At 37.4% G+C, this 10,873-nt stretch overlaps 1 pseudogene; it reads left to right on the forward strand.

Annotated features, from left to right (window-relative positions):
• Window positions 1-1,868: 1,868 nt before the first annotated feature.
• LOC101572868 overlaps window positions 1,869-10,873 on the forward strand; it is a 57,546-nt pseudogene continuing 48,541 nt past the window's right edge.

Consider the following 10,873-nt stretch of genomic DNA (forward strand, 5'->3'; position numbering starts at 1 on the left):
TGTAAATAGGATATCATGTCTGCATCTTGTACAGCAATTAACCACTAGGAAGAATGTATGCAATGTGTTAATTATTGAAACTGTCCTAGTGATTTGATTTGAAACTGTCTCATTGCTATTTGTTTATTAATAAAATTATGGAAATAAATTAGATAAACTCACGCTGATCAAATGGTCCTCATGAGAAAATAGTTCAATAGATAAGGCTAAATATTAAAACACAAGTCAGTTCCTTTATTTATTTATTCATTAATTTTTTCTGTACCAGTGATTGAATTCAGTACCTTGCACTTGCTAGGCAGGCACATATGCTGCTGAGCCATATCCCAGCCCTCCCTTTACTCTTCCTAAAGTGATTTGAGACGGAATCATCAGTACAATAACCTTAAGTGAGTGTCCTGCTTGAAATAGGAAGGATTTGGGGCCAGGGAGATGCCTCAGTAGAATAAGTGCTTGCCTGGCAAGTGCAAGGGCCTGAGTTCAATTCCCAGTTCTTGAAAAAAAAAAAAAAAAGAAAGAAAAGAAAAGAAATGAAATGAAATAGGAAAGATTCATTTCAGAACATTTTTCCAGCCATAAAATCTCCTCTTCTATGGATAGCAACTGTTAAATTTCTTTTGCACTGGATTTGGGGGATAAGAATAGTGGATAATAAAGTAGGAAAAATATACAGTTATGATTTCAGATACATATCATCCATGGGAGTAACTGTAAGATAAGGTGAGATTATACACACTAATTTAAAAGTTGAGAATCACTAAGGTAAAGGTACAGTTCTTAGCAATATGAGGTCAGATAGACAGGATAGGAGGTAGATGATTTTAAACATAAAATGATACATTAATTACAATATTGAGTATTCAAACATTTTTCAGTTGGTCCAGTGAAGAGAGAGATTCTATCTATATGTGGGAATCTGGATAAGAGAAAAAAATGAAGGAGCAGCATCACTTCTTACCTAGTTCCAGTAATTGTAGCATTTTCAAAAATTAAATTTTCAACATTCCTTCTGAGTAGCTAGAACCTAAACCTACACAAAACTGAGACCATTGCCTGTAGGTTAATAAGACAGGGCAGAGCTTCCTAACACATGAGATGAGGGAGTGATGTGGATCAGAATGAGTTGTTCCAAGTACTGCCTGGGGGTGAGGCTGAGATTGCTGAAAGTAGGAGGAAAGGCAGCAGCAAGGGCTGAGATTTGGGCTGAGGACCTTGTTCAAGTGGAAGGAGTTAAGAGTTCAGCAGAGAGAGCAATTGGGAGGCCACCTCGTGGACCACCACCAGTGAGCCTGCTTCAAAATGTTATTTGAGAAACTTCCGTTTGTCTTCTGTTATCTGGCCTCATTTCTTTTCTTTGGTTTCAAAATCCAACGCAAAATAGATTAAAGAAATTTACCAAATGATCTCTGTTTGATAACCAGTAATCTTCATTTACTGTTTGTGTATTTGCTTGCAACTGTTCATATGCTTTTACGTGTTTGTTCTGAAATTCTCTCTCTTTGCTTTAGTAGATCATAACCAGTGTCTTCCCTCCATGAAATTAGCTTTCCACGGCAAGTCACATAGGAGGTTTGATTGAAAAACATAATGAGTACTCAAAATTTTGTGTAATTTGCTGTACGTGATGATGGCATTTACTGAGAGAAATCAGTACATAACTCATCTTAATAGTTTTTCAATCCCTTTCCCTCCCCTTCTCCATCCTTTAGTCCCCTTTTCTTTCCCTAATACTTTATTACAGTAAAAGATGCATTGCTATTTCTCCCTATCAAAATATCCTCCCTGCCTTTGCACACAGCATTTTTGTCACTGTCTGAAGCAGTGCTGAAGACCTTTCTGTCTTCGGTTGTGCTTTCATGGTTGGCTCCATGTCCTACGCGGATGCAAAGTCTTGGTTTTTCGTGGTCATTTTTGACCTTGGAGAGGAGCCAGCAGTGTCTGTGGCAGATCTGGCAAAGAGGGTGGGCGAGGACACAGCGCAACGCTCTTCCACTGAGAGGCATCCAGCTAGGTCGTTCTCCTTGTTGCTCACATCTCACAAAACGCCTTGTGAAAGCAGACCTCCACACCTGCTCCAAGAAGAGGCCAGAATGGCGGGATACGTTTGTGCAAAGCAAGAGGGAGATTTGGGGGGAAGGATTAGCAACGTGGCTCTTACTCTACTACATTTTAAAAATTTAAACATTCACGTATACTTGTGCTGCTCGCTTTGTGTGTTCTACCTCACTTCACTTTCGCGTGTAGCTTTGCTTACACACTGACTTCTCACTCAGGTTGAGACTTTGTTTTCTTTTTGCTGCAGGGAAACCTCACTGCTTCCAGCAGTTCCTGCCAAAGTTCAAGTTCAATATTTCAATCATTTGCTAAAATGCTACTATTTTCTAGAGATTTATTTCAAAGCAAATTATTGTAGGCGTGCTCTTATTTTTGTCTTCCTCTTTTCCCACATACTATACTATGAATATTTAACTGTAATTCCTGAATCATTAACAAAAACACCTTTGTGAATTATATACCAGGGTTGAGTTCCCATAAAGAGACTCCTGGTCATAGCAATTTTCAAATGATAATTACACGTGATCTGTGAAATTAAACATGATCATAAAAGAGAGGTTTATTTTTTTCATAAGAATTCATACCTATTTATCTTCTCAAAACATTGTAACTTTTAAATTTTTTATGAATAAGTCACTGTTAAATTCTTCAACTTTTGTCATAAAAATTTCATGGAAATCAGCAATAACTCCATGAAGAGACATGAATTATTTATGATGCAAAGAAAATGAAGAATTCAACTGTGCATTTGTCTTGTTAACTCACAGAGAAGTGTTTCTTGATGTTGTAGCATGATGTGGCTGCATCGTGGTGCGTACGTGCGTGCGTGCATACGTATGTGCGTACGTGTGTGATGAGATGAAGAGGAAGTTTGAAAACAACCACGTCAGCATCCATTGCCACTGGGCAATACTAACAGGGTCAGTGGTTCATCAGTTGACTGAGAGAGCTTCTCATTTCTATTTTTAGTCTTCTGGTGAGGCCATCTTTAGTGATATGTATGATTCTGAACTTCTAAAATGTAATTACTTACTGATTTTTCTGTTTATAAATTTCCTTCATATTTGTTTATTTTGCTTTTATCAGTCTCATATCAGGGTCTTTCTATATTCTACTAAATTTCAAATTTGAGAGTCCTTAATATAATTTTATCCAGAAGAATTAAAAAAGAATTTTTATTCTTATAGGCTGGATTAACAATTACACAGCTGGAATGAACCATCAGCCAAAAAGCAAAGTAAATCTGCCTAGTCAATGCTTGCTAATTTTTCCTTGTGACAAATGCTAACTCTAGTAGAGCTTTTACCAATTTTATGGATATATTAATGTATACAAACAGCATAAATACAGTAATTGGTGAACTGAATGTTATTAGAATCTGTTTTATCTGTATTTTAAAATTTTCGATGCTAATACAACTGCTCAAGCCTGAATTTTGGAGAGAGGTGGATAAACAAGAAGTATAGAATTCAGGAAATACAAAAAACACAAAAAGTTAAAACAAAATGTTCTGGGAAAAAAAGGATAAAATAAGGGAAGTTGTCAAGGGACAGTAAGAACATTTCATGCAAGTGTCTAAAATATACAACAGTCATCAATCATAATTATGTTACTCTGAGAATATCTGAAGCACCTCGGCCATCTGCCATCTTTCTCAAGTTTGCCACACGTTCCCTGTGTTATCACAGGGGTTTCTTTTGAGAATTAACAAAGCAATGACACAGTAGGAAATACTGAGAAATGGCTCCATCTTTGTGGGAAAATGGAACACATCTGTGAAACATGTTCTTGAAGAGCCCAGTTGCATGAGCCGCTGCTCTGTATGGATCAGGTAGAATTTGTTTATGGCCCATGCACTAGCTGCTGGTGTCACTTTGGGAAAATAAAGCTATTGAGAGGACATTTTTAACTCATCACTTGGAAATAGTCTTACAAGAACCTTGTTACCACAAATGACTTTGCTAAATCTCATTCCTAAAGATGTGACTGAATAAACTTTTGCTTATATTCTGAATTATAATTGGTGAAATTAGTAGATGGAACATGTTGTCTTAATAATGAAACACACTAATGAATGAACCATCACCTGTTTTGATTAATACATTGTGTGGAAATGTACATATTCTCAACAATTCTATTCATAAAAAAGCCATGCTAACTTATCAAATGTCCATGACAGGATAACAGTATTTTATCTTTTCATTTTCACTTTTAGATCGTAGTTCATTTTGTTTTTAGCCATTTGAAATAATTTTAGTAAGGAATTTATATTGCAATTTTATTCTTTCTCATCAAAATCTGTCCAAATAATTTTAAAGAGTGCATCATAAAAAGTAGACCATCCTGGGAAAAACAGGAAAGTGAAGGTGTCTACTGGAATGTCTTACCACTGAAACTGGACTTAGACCTGCCAGAAATAGCTTGGCTTTTAAGGTCACAGTGTGAGCAAAGTTTTTCTAAATTCCATTGTACTCAGATACTCTTGGTCCTTTCATTTCTGTTTAATTGATTCCTGTATACATATGTTTCCTTATAGGGATTTCAGCCATGCAAAGCATAAGACCAAAAGCAGTAGCATTGTTTTATGTATCATTTTCCCCACAATTGATCAAACTTGATCCATTTATTATCTAAAGAACCTCTAATCATATCTATATGCACCTTAATGTGTTGTATTCTGCTCTTTCTTGAGTGTTTGAATGAATATGTGTTGTTTGTTGTGTGTATGTGATATGTGTATGATCTCTAAATCTTTAAATTATCTTTCTAGCTTACCATATCTGCCAATGTTTCTTCCCTCCACTTTTCCCCTACATGTAACTCTTCTGTCATTCTTCATTTGGCATTGGTGGCTTTTCATTAACTCTATTATATAGTTTCAGATGTATATTTCATTTGCAAAATATATAATGTAGAGTTCCATAGGAAAAGTCTTATTTAACACAATAATTCCAGTATCCAAGTAGTTCTTAATGCTCATTGATTTTTTTTTAACCAAACGACTTAATTGAATTCATTTGGCTGCAGAATTTCTCTAATATAACACTCGTTCACTGTAATATTTATCCCTATTACTCTGAATAACCATGCTACTTACTACCACTTTATCAGTATGTTGTACTCTGATATTCTGCCAGAGATTCTGATAAGGTTCTTTCTAATACGCAATGATTCCTTGCTATTAACCTTGTAATGTTTAGGACTATTCTAAAATTTGAAAAATCATCAGACCCCAAGAAGTTCAAATAAAATATTATGATCTGACAAGAAAATTCAACAATATATTCTAAAGTAAGTATTTCATTGAAATGACATTAACTTCTCAATGGGATCAAGCCAAAACTATTATTATTATTATTGTTGTTGTTGTTGTTGTTATTGTACCAGGAATTGAACTCAGATAGGTACAGTGCCACTGAGCTATCTCCTTCTTTCCTGATTCCATAATGAAGAAGGTCTCGGTACAGATACGAACATTCCTTATTTCATGGAGAAAAAGGCATGAGGTAGAACATTCCCAAGAAAGAAAGGTATTTTCTTCTTATTTTCCTTCTTTTGTCTGAGTGTTTTTAATATTTCTTCTTGGCAATAGTGTCCATAGCAACAATACTGTATTAGCTTTGTTGCTATTGCAATAATTTCAGTTTGTATCATGAAAAGGTTAAAATAGAGTACAACAGAAATATATTTACGTGCACTTTCATCAGACTGAATTTACAAAACATTTTTAAATATCAGAATATGTTGGTTTTAGCGGCACACAGTGCATGTGCAGTGCTGCTTTCAGTGTAAAAGAAATTAGGCTCGTTGGCATTGTCCATCATCCCCCCTAATTAATACCATCTCCTCACAAAGAACATAATCATTCTGCACTGCAGACATGTACGGATACAAATAAAACCTCCAAACATCCAGCAAACATGCCAAGAATCGGCTCTTGTATGCATCGTGGTGCATACCTCTGAATGCGAATGTTCCAACTCTAATCGAGGACACAGACATCCACATGTTTTCACGTGCGATACAAAAACTTCCCAAACAGCAAAAGTGCAACAAACTGTCGTACTGCAGGAGCAGAAATATCTGACCCTTTATCAGGAGTTTTCCCAGAGAGGACATTTTCGTGAATAATCATAAAAGAGATATTGTACAGAGATTTTAGGCAGAAAGTCAGGAGAAGGCTAAGAGTATTTGATAAATAACAATGTGTACTCTTCCCGACACAGTGTTCTTAATTCCATGAATGTGTTTTTCAGAAATAAAACAAAAACATAGTTTCTCAACCTGGTTCTCAAAAATCCATATATACACTCCACATATACTTGTTTAATATATTTTCAGTTCTTCTCCAGGCCCTGGATAACAGAGCTGGATGACACTGTGTTTGTTAAGCTCAGTGGAAAATATAGAATTAATGACAAAACTTTGTTGCTGGAAATAGAGATTATTGTGACAGTTTAGTTGATGAATAACATCAGGCCTTCTCCCAAAGTCCCAGTGAAACAGTCCCGGAGATGGATGCATGAGGTGTGGTCCCAGAACCATGTACTGAGGGATGAGAGAAGATATCTGGAGAAATTTATAGACATCCTTACCCTGTACCTATTCGACCCTCTGGCCCAACGCATCTCAAATTGCTATTCCTAAATCTGAGATCCAAGGATGCTGTTAGGTAGAATTGTGTAGGAATGGTCTGAGCTGGTCAGAGTAAGACATATTTCACATGATCATGTCCCTTATGTTTTCATGTCTGTGTTGCTTTCAATATAACTGGTACTCCAAGATTCAATAAGTATCAGTCACTGTTTTTTTTTATTTTTTTTAGTATAGGATCTACAGGGTCTTCACTGTACAGATAGGACACATAGTCATCCTCCTGTTTTCAGCCTCCCAAGTTCTGTGCTTACATACAGGCATGTTCCACCACACACAGTCTCAGTCTTGTTCTCAGCACACCCTGGGGTTGGGGCTGGCATGGCATATAGTGCTGGGATCGAATCCCAGTCCCTGTGTCTGCCTAAGCAGGCACTTTAGTACAGTGAGCTATCTGGCTGGCCTTTCAGTCACTGTTTTTAATCACAAACAAAAGAAATCATTTCTGTTTTTTATAGGAAAGAGCGTACTAAAAACAATGGGATGTTGAATTTCCTGGCAGGCTGAAACATTTAATGAGGAGGAACTCACCCCTTCAGTGCTTCTGCCATTGCTAACTGTTGACAGTGTCACACTGTGCACCTGGAAACCCAGATGAAACACGGGATTCCACCGTTAGTGTCAATGGCACTGTGACCCCCACTTCACCCACATACTTGCCACAGAAGATTCTCTTTGTTCCAGTTCTTTCTTTATCATGGCAGCACTAACCTTTCTAGAGTCCAGAGTAATAATATCTGTGACACAGATACACACCTTAGCTTCAAAGGAGGCTAAATATGTTAATCAAGATCTAGCCTATTTTGTAAATCCAAAAAATCATTTGAGTTTATGAACAGAGTGGACTGAAATTGACAGTGATGAAAGAGCGGAATTTTTAAAAGGTCACTGAGATAGCCCAGAGATTAGCAATGAAGAAGCTACTAACACCTCTGCGACTAGAGGAATCAGGAGTGTTACTAGACTGCAGAGAAAAGGAAACCTAGCTGGATCCCAAATTAAAAGACTGGAGAATGTGGAAATCATGAGGGACATATTGGCCCAGCATCTAGTCATGGAGGAAATGCTGCATGACACAGATGACAAAAGAGAAACACTGTGCAGAGCTTCTCCCCTCTTTCCAAACATTCATCAGTGCCTTCCTTGGTTCAGCCTCCCCACCAGGCCATGTAATTTTCCTTAGTTATTTTTGCTCCTTGCCATGACAAAATGCTCAATCCTCAAAGTTAAAGGGGGAAAGCTTTATTTAGCTCACAACTTGGAGAGGTTTCAGTCCATAGTTGGCTGGCTCCACTGTAGGGGTGGGCACACGGCAGAGGGGCATCACAGAGCAGAAATAGTCTTCGTAGGCAGAAGACAGCAAAAGAGGAAGTAATGAAGAAGCAGCATGCAATAAGCAGCAGCCCTGTTCCTGTCCCTTATATCCTAGCCAGGCTACCACCCTCAGAGTAAGGATCATTCACACCAGGGTGGGGCAGCCTTTAAACCTGGCTTCACACCACAACTTAGTCCCAGAATCCCATCCTTGATCCAAGTATTCCACAACTTAGATCCAGCCACCTCCAAAAAGCTCTAATTATGACCATGTGAGGCTTTTGGGAGACATCTACATAGAGGCCATAAGAGTATTTTATTGTGACACAGAATTACAGAATTGAACAGGGAAAACAAGGAAATGAGTCAACAAAAACAGGCAAGCTATCAGTGCAAGAATGAAGTCATTACTGGAATGGTAAACTTCAGCAGGCATGTCTTAGTTACTTTTCTCATTGTTGAGACAAAATACTCTACATCCAAAGTTAAAGGGAGGAAAGGTTTAGTTAGCTCAGTTTGTAGAGGTTTCAGTTCATATTTCAGGGCAAAGTCAGCTGGCTCCAAAACAGGGTGGCTTGGCAAAGGACAACAGTCATGGTGGGCAGAAAATATCAAAGGAACAAGGGGGGGAGGGAAGGAGGGAAGGAGAGGGGGGAGGGGGAGAGAGAGAGAGAGAGAGAGAGAGAGAGAGAGAGAGAGAGAGAGAGATTGAGATCTTTATATCCTTTACTTTGCATGCCACAGAAGATGATGATCTACCTTAGGGCAGGTGTAGCACTCACACTCTTAAATCCCAGCATTGGACCATGAATAAATCCCAAACTCTAGAACCCCCCCCCCCTTACCTCACCACCAGGACTACATAAGGATTTGGAGGACATCAAGTCATAAACCACAGCAAGGCAACACAGTTTATGCCTCTCACCAGATTTCAAAGGGGTAGGACTCCTCATGGGAAAGTTCCAGGTGGTGAACAATGCAAAGCACAGCCAAACCACCAGGAAGAGCACTAAGCCAGTAGTACTGCAGGACTGCAGGAGTAACACTGTTGGGAGGAAAAGACAACATAGAAAAAACATTATTAAGAAGAAAGTAGAAAAAAAATAGAGCAAAATGTTTTGGGATTAGAGTCCTTAATTTATGCAGAGATGAACTTCACACTAATCTCTGGATTCATACCAGAATTCCTCAGTCAAAGGAATCTGCTGAACATTATGCACGCACGAGAGTTCTCACTCCAACTGAGGGGGAAGTGCCAATCCCTAAGTATGCAGTGAAGGGTCTTGGGAAACCTCAGGAATCTGCTGTGGGTTTCTACACTACGCCCAAGAATTAGCAAACAGAGAAAGCAATCTTGGCTCTCCGGCACTGGTGGAAAGCAATTCCTAGAGTGCTTGAGGATAAACAGACTTCTACGTTTGTCTTTTTATCAAAAATGTTCTAAGCAGGCAGGCATGTATGCCGCTGAGCAATTGGGTAATTTGGATAATTGTGCTGCTGAACTCTGCTGGTCTTCTAAAAGGAGCAGTTATGCTTAATTTTTTTCTTTTTATTCTTATTGTTTTCTTTTTAATCTCTTGTAAGGATTTTGTTTTGTTTTAACCAATTTTTTCATGTTTACAGCTGGTAATCTAAACAAATAATTTGAAGATAATATCATGCAGTACAGCAACCATTGTTGAATTCCTATTACTGTTTAATGAAATTTGGTATTGTTCCTAATGCCTTTTTTACTATTTAATTTAATATATTATTATTATTATTATTTTATTTATTTATTTATTTATTTATTTATTTATTTTTGCAGCGCTGGGGTTTAACTCAGGACCTACTCTTCTAGGCAAGCGCTTATTCTACTAACCTATTTCATTAACCCTCTTTTTATTATTTTATATACTTTAAAAAATGTTCTAAGCATTTCTGAGTCTTAACATCACTTTCAGTTACTGAAACCCTTTCTGTGCTTGGTGACGTAGCCTGCCTCTTTCTTCTGAAACTGTCCGGTTTTCCTGACATGCTATTTATTCCCTTTCTTTGAGTGAGATCATTTTTCCCTCCTCTGATCTTCAACTCTTACTGCCTTCAGACTATCTTTATTCATTGTTATTTTGGATTTGATATATGTTTATTGAAAATTATGACTTACTTTTGTAAATTTAACAAATATGTGGATTGCATATAAATTCCTACTCTCGGTTCCTCCTCCGACCATCTAAAGCTTTCTATACCTAAGAACTTGTGTAAATACCTCTGATCTGTCCTCACACTCTTCCACAGTCTTGCCGCCTCTTCCCTTCAGCTGAGGGCAGCCCTGTCCTTTCTCCAGTCACTAATGACCTCTCATGTCCTCTGTGTCTTTCATCTCAAGGTCTAACCATTTAAAAATTTCTGCATTTCAGTCTTGATCAATTCTATGCTCCCTGTTTAATTCTAGTCCTAATGTCCGCCTTTATTATCTCTTTGTTTTAAAAACTTTAAGAAGAGAATAAAAAATAAGAAAAAAAACAATAATAATGAGAGAGAATTTCTAGACAGTTGTTACACATAAGAAGCCGATCTTCTTGTTTCGCTTTACTCAAACGTGTTCAAACTGTTGTCAGAAATCTATTTGAAAGGTGTGCATGTCATACTTCTGTTTTTACTTTAGAGAGAAAAGAGAACAATAAAAATGATACAGAATTTCAAAACACGGTGATAGATAACTAACAATGATTATTATTATGTAGCATATTATTTTCAAAGTAGTAACTCAGATTACCAGATATAGGCATGCAAAATTGGTCAAACCATATAAGCACTAACTGTTTCATTCAATGGACTAATAGGAAATTAGTAGTACAACTACTTTATT

The sequence above is a fragment of the Octodon degus genome, unplaced genomic scaffold (genome assembly GCF_000260255.1).
Source record: "Octodon degus isolate 3935 unplaced genomic scaffold, OctDeg1.0 scaffold00139, whole genome shotgun sequence".
NCBI lineage: Eukaryota > Metazoa > Chordata > Mammalia > Rodentia > Octodontidae > Octodon > Octodon degus.